Source organism: Somniosus microcephalus, unplaced genomic scaffold (genome assembly GCF_052327205.1).
Source record: "Somniosus microcephalus isolate GS21.2 unplaced genomic scaffold, FLI_Smic_1.0 unresolved_chr1, whole genome shotgun sequence".
Taxonomy (NCBI): Eukaryota; Metazoa; Chordata; class Chondrichthyes; order Squaliformes; family Somniosidae; genus Somniosus; species Somniosus microcephalus.
In genome coordinates this window covers 155,759,580-155,776,791 of record NW_028225179.1, presented here as the reverse complement: position 1 = coordinate 155,776,791, position 17,212 = coordinate 155,759,580, and the positions used below count along the sequence as shown (strand labels likewise).

Genomic DNA, 17,212 nt, shown 5'->3' with positions numbered 1-17,212 from the left:
AGGTTTCTCCTGACATTGAAATTCCAGACTTTACAAAAAATCTACACAAACTGTCAATTGGAAATTATTTTGAGTAACATCCATTTCACCTTTGCCCTGGGGCGGAGTAACACATCTTTCAGTTTATTTGTCTTTCTTCGGTTTGCTGATATACGTTTAACTGGCGGCCTGTTCCCGTTAATGGTCACAAGCAGTAACAGACAGACAGAGCGTGCCTGGCCGCCCCGAGATGTGTAAAAGGCATCAGTTTAGGACAAATGCTTACCCAGCACCGAGAGAGAATAAACCAGAGAAAAGGGCAGAAGGAGGCAGAAAAATAAAAGCTAAATACAGACAATAGAACTAGTTCCCATCCTTGATGTCTGTCTATTCAAACCCAACCCTTCAGTGGCAGAAAAGAGACTTAAGTTTAAATTGGTAAGTTCGAGAAAAGGACCCAAAGAAAGAGACACAACATATCTAACAGCCGCCGAATCCCAACTGACCTATTTCTGACGCACATCAAAGTGATTTTCGCGTCATTCTTTTAAAGAAACTCGAATCCCTCCTGCTGATTAATCACTCCGGGGGAATGGGACCCGCCCAGATCTCCGAGCTCAGGTTATGTTAATGTTCCGCTGACGTGTTTATAAACATCTAAAGCTGACCCACCAGGGGAGACCTCACAGGGTTGGACACGGAGTGAAGTATACTGAAGTTTTTATAAGAAGTTACAGAGCACAACATGTGTGTAAAGTTCCCCGTTGTTTTCCCGGCACTGATGCGCTGTGAAGGGAGAGACTGGCCCGAAGTCCCACTGAGCCGCACTGACGGTGAAATGATATGATGTTCAACGAGAGAGAGATAAGAGTCCAGAATCATGGAGAGATTTTCTGATATTGTTGTTCAGTCTCATTTACATCAAACACTCTGGAGCGGAATTCAGAGCTGGGGACCGCCTGTAAAATCAGCAGCAAAAACAACCGCCCAACGTGGGGCTCGAACCCACGACCCTGAGATTAAGAGTCTCATACTCTACCGACTGAGCTAGCCGGGCCGGCCTGCAGCTGTGCTCCCTGTCTGTCTTTATCAGTAAATCGAATGGCCAAAGCCCGATTGACAGACGGATTCCTCTCACTGACCGATCATAAAACTCAGATCTTCTGTTATTTCACCTGCTAAGATCAGCCATGATCTCATTGAATGGCGGTGCAGGCTCGAAGGGCCGAATGGCCTACTCCTGCTCCTATTTCTTATGTTCTTAAACATTAATATCCATTTTGCTCAGTATTTATTTCTCTCTTTTTTATTCTGTTCGTGCTTTTTCTTATGAACGTTTCACTGTAGTTATTTATTAGATGGAAGAAATGAACAGAAATGATTTACTGGAATGGTACAAGGGATGAGGGACTTCAGTGTGTGGGGGACTGGAGAAGCTGGGGTTGTGATCTTTGGAGCAGAGGTTTTGACAGGTGTTTAAATTCATGAACGGGTTTGATATGGTAAATGAGGAGAAACATGTTTCCAGCGGTTAAAGAGTCGGTGACCAGAGGACACAGAGTGAAGGTGATTGGCAGAAGGATCCGAGGTGACATTAGGAGCCATTGTTTTCACACTGCGAGTTGTTGGGGTCTGGAATTCACTGCCTCAATTCACAATTAAACAGATAATAATAATAATCAACTTTATTGTCATTGTTAGTGCACAAGTGCAGTACAACGATATGTAGACAGATGAGACCCAATAAATGAATAATTAATTCAGATATATCTACAGACACTTGTAACTTGCAGAGATAATAAACATTTACATCGAGCACCAGTCAGGAATACATGTGTATCTGGCGGGGGTGCACCCAGTATATTTACAGCTCTCACAGCTGCTGGGTGGAGCGTTCCCTGGTGGGCCAGGGGCTGGAATTCGGAGCAACCAGAGCACGGGGTTGATTTCCGGTCTGATTTTTATAAAACAGTTGTGCAGTTTATTAAATCAATGACACGAACTTATAATTAAAGGCAGTATCACGATGAATAACTGTTTTAATCGCCATTAATAAACCGATAACTTTCTGTTGCTGACTGGAGGAAATGTTAACATGTTGGCCGAATGACAGTCAGAATTTAAGATGTATTTGTGATGTGAGTGTGATGAGCCTTTATCCGTTCCCATCCCAAAGGATTGCAGCACTTTCAAACGAGAAGCAGCCAACCTCTGTGGGATCATAAGAGAATATTTTGTTCTTAAAAAAAAAATCCCGCTGGGATTCGAACCCAAAGCTCTCCTGTTTACATAAACCAGCTAAGTTACGGAGCCAACTCACGGCTGGAATGTTTCTCCCCCCTCACTGATATCTGGGACCTGTGGTATCGCGTTCCACATTCCAACCAGTCTTTGCATAAACAAGTTTTTCCTGAATTCCCGACTGGATTTAATATTGAGGATCTTATATCTATGACATCTAGTTTTACTTAGTGTGAACACAGGAGGACTGGCGGCTGCTGTTGTATAAAACCTACTGTCAAAGACCCGCACTCTGTACAGGCACACCTGAGGTTGTACAATAGTGGGGACACTGGTGAAGGTTGTTGTATAAAACCTACTGTCAAAGACCCGCACTCTATACAGGCACACCTGAGGTTGTACAATAGTGGGGACACTGGTGAAGGTTGTTGTATAAAACCTACTGTCAAAGACCCACACTCTATACAGGCACACCTGAGGTTGTACAATAGTGGGGACACTGGTGAAGGTTGTTGTATAAAACCTACTGTCAAAGACCCGCACTCTGTACAGGCACACCCGAGGTTGTACAATAGTGGGGACACTGGTGAAGGTTGTTGTATAAAACCCACTGTCAAAGACCCGCACTCTGTACAGGCACACCCGAGGTTGTACAATAGTGGGGACACTGGTGAAGGTTGTTGTATAAAACCCACTGTCAAAGACCCGCACTCTGTACAGGCACACCTGGGGTTGTACAATAGTGAGGACACTGGTGAAGGTTGTTGTATAAAACCTACTGTCAAAGACCCGCACTCTGTACAGGCACACCCGAGGTTGTACAATAGTGGGGACACTGGTGAAGGTTGTTGTATAAAACCCACTGTCAAAGACCCGCACTCTGTACAGGCACACCTGAGGTTGTACAATAGTGGGGACACTGGTGAAGGTTGTTGTATAAAACCCACTGTCAAAGACCCGCACTCTGTACAGGCACACCTGAGGTTGTACAATAGTGGGGACACTGGTGAAGATTGTTGTATAAAACCCACTGTCAAAGACCCGCACTCTGTACAGGCACACCTGAGGTTGTACAATAGTGGGGACACTGGTGAAGGTTGTTGTATAAAACCTACTGTCAAAGACCCGCACTCTGTACAGGCACACCCGAGGTTGTACAATAGTGGGGACACTGGTGAAGGTTGTTGTATAAAACCTACTGTCAAAGACCCGCACTCTGTACAGGCACACCTGAGGTTGTACAATAGTGGGGACACTGGTGAAGATTGTTGTGTAAAACCTACTGTCAAAGACCCACACTCTGTACAGGCACACCCGAGGTTGTACAATAGTGGGGACACTGGTGAAGATTGTTGTATAAAACCTACTGTCAAAGACCCGCACTCTGTACAGGCACACCTGAGGTTGTACAATAGTGGGGACACTGGTGAAGATTGTTGTATAAAACCCACTGTCAAAGACCCGCACTCTGTACAGGCACACCTGAGGTTGTACAATAGTGGGGACACTGGTGAAGATTGTTGTATAAAACCTACTGTCAAAGACCCGCACTCTGTACAGGCACACCTGAGGTTGTACAATAGTGGGGACACTGGTGAAGATTGTTGTATAAAACCCACTGTCAAAGACCCGCACTCTGTACAGGCACACCCGAGGTTGTACAATAGTGGGGACACTGGTGAAGGTTGTTGAATTGAGGGGGCACTAGTTGGGTTTATATGGTAGAGTGGAGCAGTACTTGCCGTTGTGCGGTAGTGAGGTGGGAAATATTTGGTGAATTTATCTGGAGCTGATTTTTCGGCCCAGTTGATTTGCTCCTTCCAGAAAACCAACCCGCCCTCCATCCCCGGCAGGTTTTCACTTCCATCAGCTCATCCCCAAAACGCAGCTTTAAACAGCAATAAAAACACTGGAACCACACGGCGGGCCATTCAACATCTGTGGAGACAACAGACACGATTATTTTAGGGGTTTGGACCATTTTTTCACGGACCACCTGCAGTACCCTCGCGGCCCACTGGTGGCCTGTGGACCACAGGTTGAGAACCACTGCTCCATCGACTGAGCTCGCCGGGTCCAATAACTTTCAGTGTCTTTGTCGCTGATTGCAGCCAGGCGCCTGGTGGCTCCGCTCCAGGGGTTTAACTTGTTCTGCAAACCACGAACCAGGTTCTCCTGAATTCCAAGGTGTTTAAGGAAATCAAGCATCAAACGTCCTTTCATTAACCACAGGACTACATGCAATTTTCTGATCGCAAAGCGGTTTTAGTCCTTGTCAATATCGCTGGTCTATTTCCCGGTGTTTCCCGGTTCTGTCTGGTTCTTTGTCTCTGTTTAATCTGTGTGTGGCCACCTACAGGTTGATTTTGAAGCAACACCTGTGTTTGTGTCTTGTGACATTAAATAAATGAGGAATTGTGGCGCTTTCTTTCCCAGACACAGTCTTTGGAGCAAGGGGCTGGTAATTGAGAAACAGCTAAGAAAATACTATTTCCGAAATTATTCAGAAGGACAGTGACCCACACGTGATTTGAACACGCAGTCTTTGGATTTGGAGTCAGACGCGCTATCGTTGTGCCACAAAGTCCACATCGGCCGTACATTATGTTTGTATATATGCACGTTGCACGAACACTGTTCTATTTCTCCTGCCTTGCAGCAATAAAAGGTCTTTAAAATCCCGGCCCACTCGAGTCCACCGGGTGTCAGACAGCATCAGAAGCAGCGCTCACCTGTCACTCACCGTCTCACGCCCGCTTTCACCGCCTGCTGCCGGCGGGCTGCAGCCAATCCAATGACACACGCCGAGCCCCCACAATCACAGGGAAATAAACTGGGAAACTGCTCCAAATACACAACAGGTCGAGCAGCTTCTGAAAAACAATTCAACTTCCGGCGGGTGGACAATATTCAGAACTGCAAACAAGGCCGTGTAAAAATATAAAATATGTCATAAAATCATAGATTCAATATTAACTTTCAAAAGGGAAATGTAGCTGCTGGATCCGCAGGGCTCTGGGGAAAGAGCAGGGCAGTGGGACTAATTGAATCGTTCTTTCAACCAGCCGGCACAGGCACGATGGGGCTTAATGGGCTCATTCTGTGCTGTCTGATTCTACAAAATAGTTATTAAATTTTGACTGTCACCTGGCAAACATGTTAGCATTTCCTTCAGTGGGCAACAAAAAGCAGTGGGTTGATTAAGAGAATTATTAAGTGTCTCACAGACTTGAATTATTTTATTAAACAGTGTTGTAAGAACCACGGGCCGCGGTGCTGAGAGCGCCGAATCCTAACCACTAGACCACCAGGGAACACTTGTACAAACTGCAATATCTGGCAGTTTCTTGCTCGCTTACTACCAGCAGATCAAACCGTATTTTAGTTGTGGTCACCTTACCTGTTGAAGGATATACTTGCCTTAGATGGGGTGTGACGAAGGTTCACTAGACTGATTCCTGCAATGAGAGGGCTGTCCTATGAGCAGCGATTGAGTAGATTGGGCCTATAGTCTCTGGAGTTTAGAAGAACCAGAGGTGACCTCATTGAATCATACAATCATACAGCTACTTATGCAACTGCCTTTTGAAAACCACGATTGAATCTGCCTCCAGCACCCTTTCAGGCAGTGCATTGCAGATCCTACGATCGATAACTGTAAACCACGTTTGACGGTGGCACAGTAATTAGTGGGGATGGGAGCAGAAGTTTGCAAAGGGACATTGATTGAGTGGCAAAACTGGAGGCATCTGATTCAGGAGATTCGGGGGCGACGTGGAAATTCGAGAGTTTAATGACTTTGAAAGGAACATTTTTGACTTGTGCAGTTTTGGTCAGAGAAATGTTAGTGAAAGGAAATTAATCCAGAATCTGGGATTCAGCATTTCACCTTCTCGCTGAACAGTTCTTTCTGGATGTGCAGCTAAGCAGAGGTTTCCGTAGTGTAGCGGTTTATCATGTTCGCCTCATAGGCGACAAGGCCCCGGTTCGCTCCCGGGCAGAAATATTATGTTGGAGAAATGGTCCCCGGTTCGAAACTGGAAAGAAACCTTCCCAATAAAATTGAATAAATATGAATAATGGAAGAATTCATCTTGCAATTAAATGTGAATAAAATAAAATGTCTCGTATTATCTGAGCCTGTACCAGTCTGCACAGACTCAAACTCAGCACAGATACCGACAGTGTCCCTTCCTCACTCCCGTATCCTGCCCTGACGGTGCAGAAAGCCCCTCTCAAAGCTGCACATTCGACTGGTTTCCGTGGATCCGCGGGAGATCTTTAAAGGATCCTGCAGCGTCGCCTCGGATAATAACCATAGATCGTCACCATATTTCACACACCGCAGCAAACCCGTCCATTTCAGTCGAAGTCCCCTTTTTAACTGTCTTAATAAGTCTTAATTACCGCCAAATACCCTCTCTGGCACTGAAAATTAACTTTTATAAGAGTGTAATCTCATTCCTTCAGATATACATTTTGGAAGATGTTTTATATAATAAAAATGTTTTTACATTTTTCTCTTTATTTTTTCTCTCTCTTGAACCAACCTTTCTTTTCCTCTTTTTATTTATCTTTCTGCCTGATTGGACATTGAATTCACTGTTCTAACTGACTCTTCCTGGTTCAGACTCTGCGCTGCTCATTAACGATTCTTCTATCAATTAATTATGGGGCATGGCGGCACAGTGATTCTGTTACTCGACCAGTAATCCAGAGGAAAAGTGGAATGGTGCGGAGAAAATTGTCCAGTGCTCGCTGGTGGGAGAGGTCTGCCTTGAGGGGGCAGCGATGAATTGCCATTGCAGTGCTGGGCCCCGTCACACACTCTGTTCCTCAACCACCGACTTCATGATGATCTGGAGACCCGAGTTCACAATCCCACCACGGCAGATGGTGCAAGGTTTAAAATCAGGGATGTGTAAGAGCCCAGAATCGGAGGAGCACAGAGATCACAGAGGGTGTAGGGCTGGAGAATGTTACAGAAATAGGGAGGGGCGAGTCCATGGAGGGATTTGAAAACACGGAAGAGAATTTGAAAATTGAGTTGTCGCCTGATTGGGAGCCAATGTAGGTGAGTGAGAACCGGGGTGATGGGTGAAGGGGACATGGTGCGAGTTAGGATACGGGCAGCAGAGGATTGGATGAGCTGAAGTTTACAGAGGGAGGAAGATGGGGGGCCTTCCAGGAGCACATTTGAATCGTCAAGTCTAGAGGTGACCAAGGCAAGGATGCGGGTTTCAGCAGCAGATCAGCTGCGGCAGAGGCGGAGTCGGGCGATGTTACGGAGGTGGAAGTAGACCACCTTGGCCGGAAGCTTATCTCGGGCTCAAACAGGGAATCAAGGTTGCAAGCTGTCTGGTTCAGCCTCAGTGGCCAGGGATTGGGATGAAGTCGGTGACTCGGGAACGGAGGTTGTGGTGGGGACCAGCACTGCAATGGCGATACATCGCTGCCCCCTCAAGGCTACTTGTAAACCTCGCCCAGCAGCAACATTGGAAGAACTGGACAATTTTAACTCCACCATTCCATTTTGGCCCGGCCTTTCCTCATCCACACCTTCAGCGTCCACACATCCCAGCTGCTGATCAGCCAATCACACAGCTGCCAACAACATTACTTTTGCCAAATTTTACAACAGCTGGGACAAGAGGGAACCCGGCTTCATCGAGATTTGCACTCAGATCACTGGATTCAAATTCCAGAGTGCTCACCATTGCACCATGGAAACCTTCAACACCGTTTGGAAGCCAATTCGCTTTTCTCAAACTCACCTACCATTCACAGCTGCTGAGTATTTCCAGCAAATTCTGTTTCTATTTCAAACTTCCAACATCCGCAGCATTTTGTCTTGTGTTAGAAAAGCAAACGTGATCCTGGGCTTTATAAACAGAGACATAGAGGGTAAAAGGAAGGAAGTTATACCAAACCTTTGGAGTATTGTGTGTAATTCGGGCACTCCGCTTTAGGACGGATGCGGGGCTTCAGTTCCGTGGAGTAGTAGAGAAGAAGAGGTTGTTCTCCTCAGAGCAGAGAAGATAAGGGGAGATTTTGTAGGCCTGTTCAATATCATGAAGAGTTTTAAGAAAGTAAATAAGGAGAACATTTTCCAGCGGCAGAAGTGTTGCTCACCAGAAAACACATATTAAAGTGATTGGACAAAGTGTCAGTAATGAGGTTCTCTCGGGCTTTTGTTGGCCGATTTACTGGTAAACCTGGGGATTGAGGGGAAACTGGTTCATGGTCTGTAACACAAGCAGGGCGCGGGGTCAGAGCGGCCCGGCTAGCTCAGTCGGTAGAGCCTGAGACTCTTCATCTCAGGGGTGGTTTGTGTTTCAAATTATTGGGCTGGTTTCACAGGCGATCCCCAGCTCTAAATCCCCCGACACCTCTCCGGCAATGACTCTTTCAAAAAATGCGATTCAACAACATTATCAGGAAATCTGAAGTGTTTATAAACACCGGAAGCGGACACGCCAGGGAAGACGTCACAGAGTGAAATACACTGAAGTGTTTATAAAAAGTTACAGAGTACAACACGTGTGTAAAATTCCCCGTTGTTTTCTCAGCCCTGATCGGTTGTGAAGGGAGAGATGGGCCGAAGTCCCACTGAGCCGCACTGACCCCGAGCCAAGGTGAAATTAAAGTCTGTTCAATCTTTAGCAGCGAGCGGCTGGCGAGAGATAAGATTCCGGAATCAAGCAGAGATTTTCTTATTTTGTTGGACCGCATTTACATGAAACACTCATTAACCGAGCTGGGAATTGTTGTGTATGTACCTTTAAGAGAATAACTGGTCTCAGACTGCAGCACCGGCAGTGACCACCCCTGTATAAAAGGCGCTAGCGAGCCTCTGTTTGTTAGTTTCACAATTGACTTCCACCAGTAAAGACTTGTTTGTTTTCACTCCTGCTGGTCCACGTCTCAATCATTCACGAACTTAACACTGGCGACGAGTAAGAAACGAACTTACCTGCAACTCGGCAGCACCTCAGACGACGTTGTTGAAGGTCGAAGCCAGAAGAAAGAAAAAAACAAGAGTCCAAAGAAACTCGAGAAACGGGCGTCGACCGTCAATCATCGGTTTGAAAACTTGCAGGAGAGACTGTCAAGAGCCAGGTTCGGTTCACCAGTCTGTGGTTTCCCAGCTAGTCGGGCTGGTGACAGGTAGTGCTCTGATCCTTCCTGGGCTGCGGCGGGCTAGACCTCGATCGGGTGGCTCTGCGACAGGGCCGGGCAGTGAGTCGGGAGGCAGAGAGAGAGAGAGGGTGGAGCATACAGGGCGCAGCCGGTGTTTCACAGCCAGGCAGCGTTCGGACCTAAGAAGAGGGAGGGAAGTGTCCCAGAGGGTCCGCTCCACGACGGGAAAATAAAATTAAAAAATATTAAATGCGCTAGAAACCGTGGAAAGCAGCGCTAACAACAGCGGGGAAGAAGGCAAAGCGCGGGAGGTGCCATTTTGTTACATCGGGGAAGAAGGCAAAGCACGGGAGGCACCATTTTAGATTTGCAAGATGCCGAAGACTGGCTGTATCACTGCTTTTGATAATACAATAGAGGACTGGACCACGTATGTGGAAAGAGTCGAGGTATATTTTGAGGCAAACGAAATAGCGGAGGAGAAAAAGGCATCGATATTGCTAAACTTAATGGGCGCTAGAATGTACGGCCTATTGCAGGACCTGATTACTCCAGCCAAACCGAAGGCGAAGAGTTTTAATGAAATTGTTGCTGTCCTACAGGAACACCTAAACCCTGCACCGCTGTTGATAGCAGAAAGATTTAAATTCCACAGGAGAACTCAGCACAAAGATGAGAGCAATGCTGAGTATCTTACGGAACTACGCAAGCTATCAAAGCACTGCCAGTTTGGAGCAGGACTGGCAGATACCCTACGGGACAAATTTGTCTGTGGACTCCTGAGTGAAGGAACACAGAAGAAGTTACTCTCAGAAAAAGAGCTGACGCTAGATAAGGCTTTCAGCGTGGCAGTATCGTACGAAGCGGCAGCCAGGGGAGCTGCAGAAATTCAACAAAAACCACAGGAATACGGCACCCACGAAATGACATGGGGATTTGCAAAATGTTATCGCTGCGGCAGAACTAACCATGACCAGAAGGACTGCTGGTCCAAAGACAAAATATGCAGACAATGCAGGAAGATTGGACACATTGCACGAGTTTGCAGGTCTGGGAAGAAGACCAGCGACAACAAAAAGGCTACTAAGGAACCGTACAAGAAAGTACAAAAGATGACGGACAGTAGTTCCGAAGACCAGATGAGCGATAGTGAATCCAAGAACAGGAGACTAAGCTGTCTCAAACTTCACAATGTAATCGCAAAAGAGGATCACCGAACCATTTGGGTACCCTCACGATAGCAGGGTCCCAAGTTAAAATGGAATTGGATACAGGATCAGCGCTAACCATCATGAATCGATGAGACTATGAGTGGCTATTTTCACACATACCCTTGAGAGAGACATCCATCGTCTTGACGACATATACGGGGCAAAAAGTATACCCCAGAGGAAAAATAAGGGTGCCTGTCGAATACAATGGCAAGAAAATACGGAAATTGTATCTCTACATACTGCCAAATCGTGGACCACCGTTATTGGGACGGGAATGGATCAGGAAGATAAACTTAGATTGACATTCCATTCATGCAATGACGGTGGTCGGTAAAAAAGATGAAGACGTCACTCCTGGACGATTGTCAACAATCTTAGCTAACGCCAAAGAGGTATTTCAACAAGAACTGGGCACGCTTAAAGGCGTAACCGTCTCGATAAAAATAGAAGAGAATGCAGTTCCCAAGTTTTTCAAAGCAAGACCGGTACCATATGCAATTCGCCCAGCCGTCGAGGCAGAGCTGGAGAATCTGGAGAAGGCGGGCGTGTTGTCTAAGGTCGACTGGAGCGAGTGGGCGACACCCATCGTTCCTGTCATGAAGAAAACTTTAAGCAATAAGTCCGGAGAGCCAAGGAAGATTCGCATCTGTGGGGATTTCAAGGTGACGGTGAACCTAGTCCTTCACACAGTACAATATCCTCTTCCAAGGATAGAAGACATCTTCGTCTCACTGTATGGAGGGAAGCGTTTTACAAAAATTGACCTAGCACAAGCATATTTGCAGATGGAGGTTGAAGAGTCCTCTAGGAAGTACCTCACGATAAACACTCACAAAGGTCTTTACCAGTATCATCGATTGGTATTCGGAGTAGCATCGGCTCCGGCGATATGGCAAAGAGCGATGGAACAAGTCCTGCAAGGGATTCCGGGGACTCAGTGTTACTTGGACGACATCCTTGTAACAGGTGAAGATGACAGTGAACACCTTAACAACCTAGAACAGGTGCTCACTAGACTACGGGAACATGGGCTGCGAGCCAACCGCTCCAAGTGCGAAATTTTAAAGAAACAGATATCGTATTGTGGCCACATGATTGATGAAGAGGTGTTACATAAGTCCCCTGACAAAATTGAAGCGGTTGTTAAGGCCCCAGCGCCTGAAAATGTGTCGCAACTGAGGTCATTCCTCGGATTGGTGAATTACTATCTTAAGTTTTTGCCGAATTTGTCGACAATTTTGCACCCACTGAACACTCTGCTACAAACGGGGGCAGCATGGAAATGGAGCGATGATTGTAAGTGTGCTTTTCAGAAGAGTAAGGACTTAATCACTTCAAGGGAAGTATTGGCTCACTACAACCCAGCACTGCCGATCAGACTGGCGTGTGATGCGTCTCCCTACGGCATTGGGGCGGTACTGTCACATAAATTCCTTGATGGGTTAGAGAGGCTGATAGCTTTTCCGTCACGCTCGTTAACTTCTGCCGAGCGTAACTACGCTCAGATTGACAGAGAGGCCCTCAGCTTAGTGTGGGGGGGTGAAGAAGTTCAATCACTACCTGCACGGTCAAAAATTTACTCTACTAACCGATCATCAACCTCTTGTCTCCATTTTCAACCCTCAGAAGGGCGTACCGATAATGACGGCACAACAGCTGCAGAGATGGTCCCTTTTCCTAGGGGCACACCAATATGACATCGAGTACAAAGGAACTAAACAGCATGGAAATGCTGATGGATTGTCACGCCTACCGTTGCCGATGGTGGAAGAAGAAGACCTTGCAGTGGATCCAATGGAGTTATTCCACTCGACCATAGTCGAATGTCTCCCTGTGACGAATGCAAACATAGAAAAGGAAACACGGAATGACCCGACACTATCACGGGTCTATGATTTAATGGTGAAGGGATGGCCAGCACATGGCGAACCACTGCTGCCAGCATTCTCGCCGAGTAGAGAACAGCTGTCAGTGTGCAGAGGAACCTTGATGTGTGGATCCAGAGTAGTAATTCCACCTAAGTTGACGGATAGAGTGCTCAATGAGCTTCATGAGGGTCATCTGGGTGGGGTAAAAATGAAGAACTTAGCCAGAGCGTTTGTGTGGTGGCCGGGAATCGATAGAGAAATCGAAGAGATGACCAAGAGCTCTGCAGGATGCCAGAAGGTCCAAAACGCCCCACCACAAGCTCCTCTGCATCCATGGGAGTGGCCCTCATCTCCATGGCAACGGGTGCACATTGATTTTGCTGGTCCCTTCATGGACTCGATGTTTTTAATTGCGGTGGATGCGCATTCAAAGTGGCCAGAGGTAATAAAAATGTCCTCAACCACCACGGAAAAAACTATCACAGTTTTGCAAACCATATTCGCCAGGAATGGGCTGCCTGAACAGATTTGCTCTGACAATGGACCACAGTTTGTGTCTGAAGAGTTCCAGAGGTTCTTAAAGAACAATGGTGTTAAGCATTACACATCTGCCCCATATCATCCAGCCACTAATGGATTGGCCGAGAGGTTTGCCCAAACATTCAAGAAGGCTATCAAGGCAATGTGTAATGAAGATATACCCCTACAACACAAGGTGGACAACTTCTTGTTTGCCTACCGGAATGCGACACATGTGGTTACCAACCAAACTCCAGCCATGATGTTCTTCAATCGAAGACTACGATGCCACTTGGATTTGGTTAAGCCAAATGTCCGAAGAGATGTGGAGAACAGGCAGTTTCAGAATATGAATGAAAGGCCGACCAGGAGTTTTAAGATAGGTCAACCAGTTTTGGCCCGGCACTACCGCACTGAGAAATGGCAGCCAGGAACGTTTGTACACGACAAGGACCTCTCATGTATACCGTGGACGTTGGGGAGAGCATTGTAAGACGCCATGCTGACCAGATTCTAGAATCACTGGAAAACATCAACTCCACACCACGATCTGATACACCTGGTAATGAAATTGACGTTCCAATTGCAGCTACCGCAGAACCGGTAATATTGGAAGCAGATGAACCAAACAAAGACATTGATCCCGATGCAACATTGCCAGAAGAACCTGATACCCCACAGAGGCGTTATCCAGACAGAATCAGGAAGCCTCCTCAAAGACTGAACTTATAATTGCTTAAACTTAACCAATGTATCTAGCAACAGTAATTGTGATTGTAATTCGTTATCATTTAATTGTTAAATGAATGTTATGTACTGTTTATCTAAAAGGGGAGGAATTGTTGTGTATGTACCTTTAAGAGAATAACTGGTCTCAGACTGCAGTACCGGCAGTGACCACCCCTGTATAAAAGGCACTAGCGAGCCTCTGTTTGTTAGTTTCACTATTGACTTCCACCAGTAAAGACTTGTTTGTTTTCACTCCTGCTGGTCCGTGTCTCAATCATTCACGGACTTAACAGGAATCACCTTTAAAATCAGACCAAAAATTTAAAACGCAAACTCCCCAAGGTGGGGATGAAGTATCCGACCCTCCACCGACTGGGCTAGCCGGACTGGTCTGTCGCAAGGACCCTGCCTGTGCTCCAGATTCCGCTCAATTCCCCGGTTTATTAGTAAATCCACCAGCAAAAGCCCGAGGGATCCTTATTACTGATTCGTTGTCCAATTACTTGAATAGAAAGCGAGCGGAGGAGAAGGACTGAGAGCTTTTAGTGTGGAACAGAAGTGATGTTGTTTGACTGAGAAGCGACACAATCTCAATCAGTTCTCTGCGGCCAAGAGCGAGAGTCCAGACGGTTGTGTTGCCTGCCCGGTGCCAGGGTTCGGGACATCTGCTCTGGGCTGGAGAAGAACTTGCAGTGGGAGGGGGAGGTGCCAGTTGTCATGGTCCATGTAGGCACCTACGACATTGGTAGAACTAGGAAAGAGGTTCTGCTGAGAGATTATGAGCAGCTAGGGGCTAAATTAAAAAGCAGAACCTCAAGGGTAAGGGTGAGCTCCCAAATAACAGGCGCAGTGCAGTCTGGTCAACGTCAAACACTCCTTTCTTATTCAACAGAGGAAGAAGAGACATGAACGGGAATCAGACGCCACAAACGTTAATAAAGGCACAAATACGAGTAGCACATACTTCCAAATCGTTTCACTGAAAAATTCTTTCACTTGGTGTAAAAGCTGACTGCGTTGAATCTGATTATGAGCACCGTGGGATATTTTGTTCACTATTGATTCTATGCTCTGTGAGCACCGAAGGAGAGGTTTCCGTAGTGTAGCGGTTGTCACGTTTCCCTTACACAAGAAAGGTCCCCGGTTTGAGCCCTGGGAAACATTCCATTTCTCAGGATTTTATTCTGTGCAGTGACCAGTCCTGTTAATTTTAACAAAAGTTGCCCCAGATTTCTGCTTTGATAAGCAATGAACATTTTAAACATGACTCCTAAAATAAGTTGTGTAAAATGAGATATGGGTAACAGATCATCACATACAAAGGGCAAAATGCATTATTGAAGTGTGTTTCGCCTTTCTTTCATTCTGTAAATTATGGTAATCGTTTATTTAATGGTGATTGTAAAAAATTCAACTGCAAGTCCAATAGTTGCGGCAAAATGAGGACTCGTTTGTGATTCGAACTGAGGATTTCTCGGAAATTTAAACAACCACCGAAGCGAAAATCGGACGCCGAGGACGCCAGTTCAAACCTAGCCGAGTGAGGAGGTAACCATTGTAAAACCATTTAGTATGTGGCTATTCTAGATGAGCTGTTAGGGCGTTAATGTATCCGGGCTGCAGGAGGACACCCCAGGCGCAGCAGAGGAGTCTCTGCATTAGTTCTGCGAAGAAACAGTATTTTTCCCTTCCCTCTTCCTCTTCTCTATATCCCTGTGTTTTGATTTCTATAGTTATTCCCACTGTCTCAGTTTCCTGAATCATAACACGGTGCTGCCATTTTTGGAGACGCACTTTCTTTGTTACTTATTGAAAGGACAAGACGGAGCGATTGAAACTGCAATTTGAATCCTGTCGCTGACCCTGTGTTTTCCGATTAATCTGTGTTGTTCTGCTTCCACATTCTCAATGAGAAAGTTCCGAGCCTCAATTTTTAAATAAAGTAAATAATCTCTTCAAATAGAGAGACGCGAGCGGGAGATTCCCTAAATCAGCGACACATTTCCCCAAATCCTCCTTAAAGTACCACAAGCCAAACTGTGTCCTATATGGGAAATATCATTGAGAATTACTTCACTCACTGTAACGCTGCCATTTGAATGGCATAATTCGCCTGATAATTCCCATTTTATTTATACTTAAACAAACATGTAAATTATTCCAGTTTTCATATTTACTAAACTTGAATGGGTAAAAGGTATTAAATTGCCTCCACCCACTTTCGAACCGTTGAGTTTTCGTGTGTTAGCGGAATGCGATAACCACTACACACCGCAAACCCTTCAGCACTCGGATGCACCGCAGCGACTCCATAGGATCAGGAGGAGGCCATTCAGCCCCTCGAGCCTGCACCGGCATTCAATTAGATCAGGTCTGGTCTGTTTCTTCACTCCATCTACGCGCTTTGTTTCCGTAACCCGTAATCATCTTACCCAACAAAAATCTATCGACAATCTTCAGCCTGAAACCAGCTGCACTCCTGGACCCAGAGAGAAAAGGCTTGTTACTGACGGCCACACTGCAGATCAATTAATTACATTTCTGAACTTCAGGGCTTCAGAGATTCCAGGGTTTAAAAGATGAAATGGGCCTCACTGTGGATCACTTTACTCTCACTGAAAGGTATCTGATTAGTGAAGTGAAATACAGAACAATTAAGAAGCCGCTGTAGCCCTATTACCAGGAGAATAAACTACACATACATCTCTCTCATTTCCTAGTTCTAACGAAGGGTAATCGAATTGAGACATTCACTCTTTCTTTTTATCCACAGATACTGCCTGAACTCTTGAGAATTTCCAGCATTTTCCGTTTGTATTTTACATTTATAGAATTATGCAGTAATTTTCTTCTCTCAGTTGGAGTGAACCCGCTGGTTGTTTATCCACAGCAAGTTTAATCAATAATGTTCCTTGCCCAGAATCGAAGCGGGAATTTTCCGCGAGTAAAGCGAACGCGATATCCACCACACTACGGGAACCACTTTGTGCACCGCGTCAACAGAGGGGAACTGACCTGTGAACTCCCTCTGTGCTGATTGGTTCACCTTAAACAGCATCACACAATATAAAGGATGAGCTCACAAAATCAGCCGCAGTGCAGTCTGGTCAACGACAGCCCTCCTTTCTTATTCTACAGAGGAATCAGAGACATGAACGGGAGTCAGACGCCACAAACTTTAAGTAAAGGCACAAATACGAGTAACACATACTTCCAAATCATTTCACTGAAACATTTTTCACTTGATGTAAAAGCTGACCGCGTTGAATCTGAAAATGAGCACCATGGGATTTTTTCACTATTGATTCCATACTCTGTGAGCAGTGAAGCGCAGTTTTCTGTAGTCTAACGGTTATCACGGTTGCTTTCCACGCGAAAAGTCTCAGGTTCGAACCCGGGTGGAAAAATTCCATTTGCCAGGATTTTATTCTGTGCAGTGACCAGTCCTGTTAATTTTAACAACAGTTAACCTAGATTTCTGGTGTCATAAGCAACGTACATTTTAAATCGGACTCCTAAAAT

At 45.9% G+C, this 17,212-nt stretch overlaps 1 non-coding gene across 1 annotated transcript; it reads right to left on the bottom strand.

The window, feature by feature from the left end:
* Window positions 1-963: 963 nt before the first annotated feature.
* Window positions 964-1,036, bottom strand: trnak-cuu (transfer RNA lysine (anticodon CUU)). The gene has a single exon. It is a non-coding gene; the product is annotated as a tRNA-Lys (tRNA).
* Between the last annotated feature and the right edge of the window lie 16,176 nt (window positions 1,037-17,212).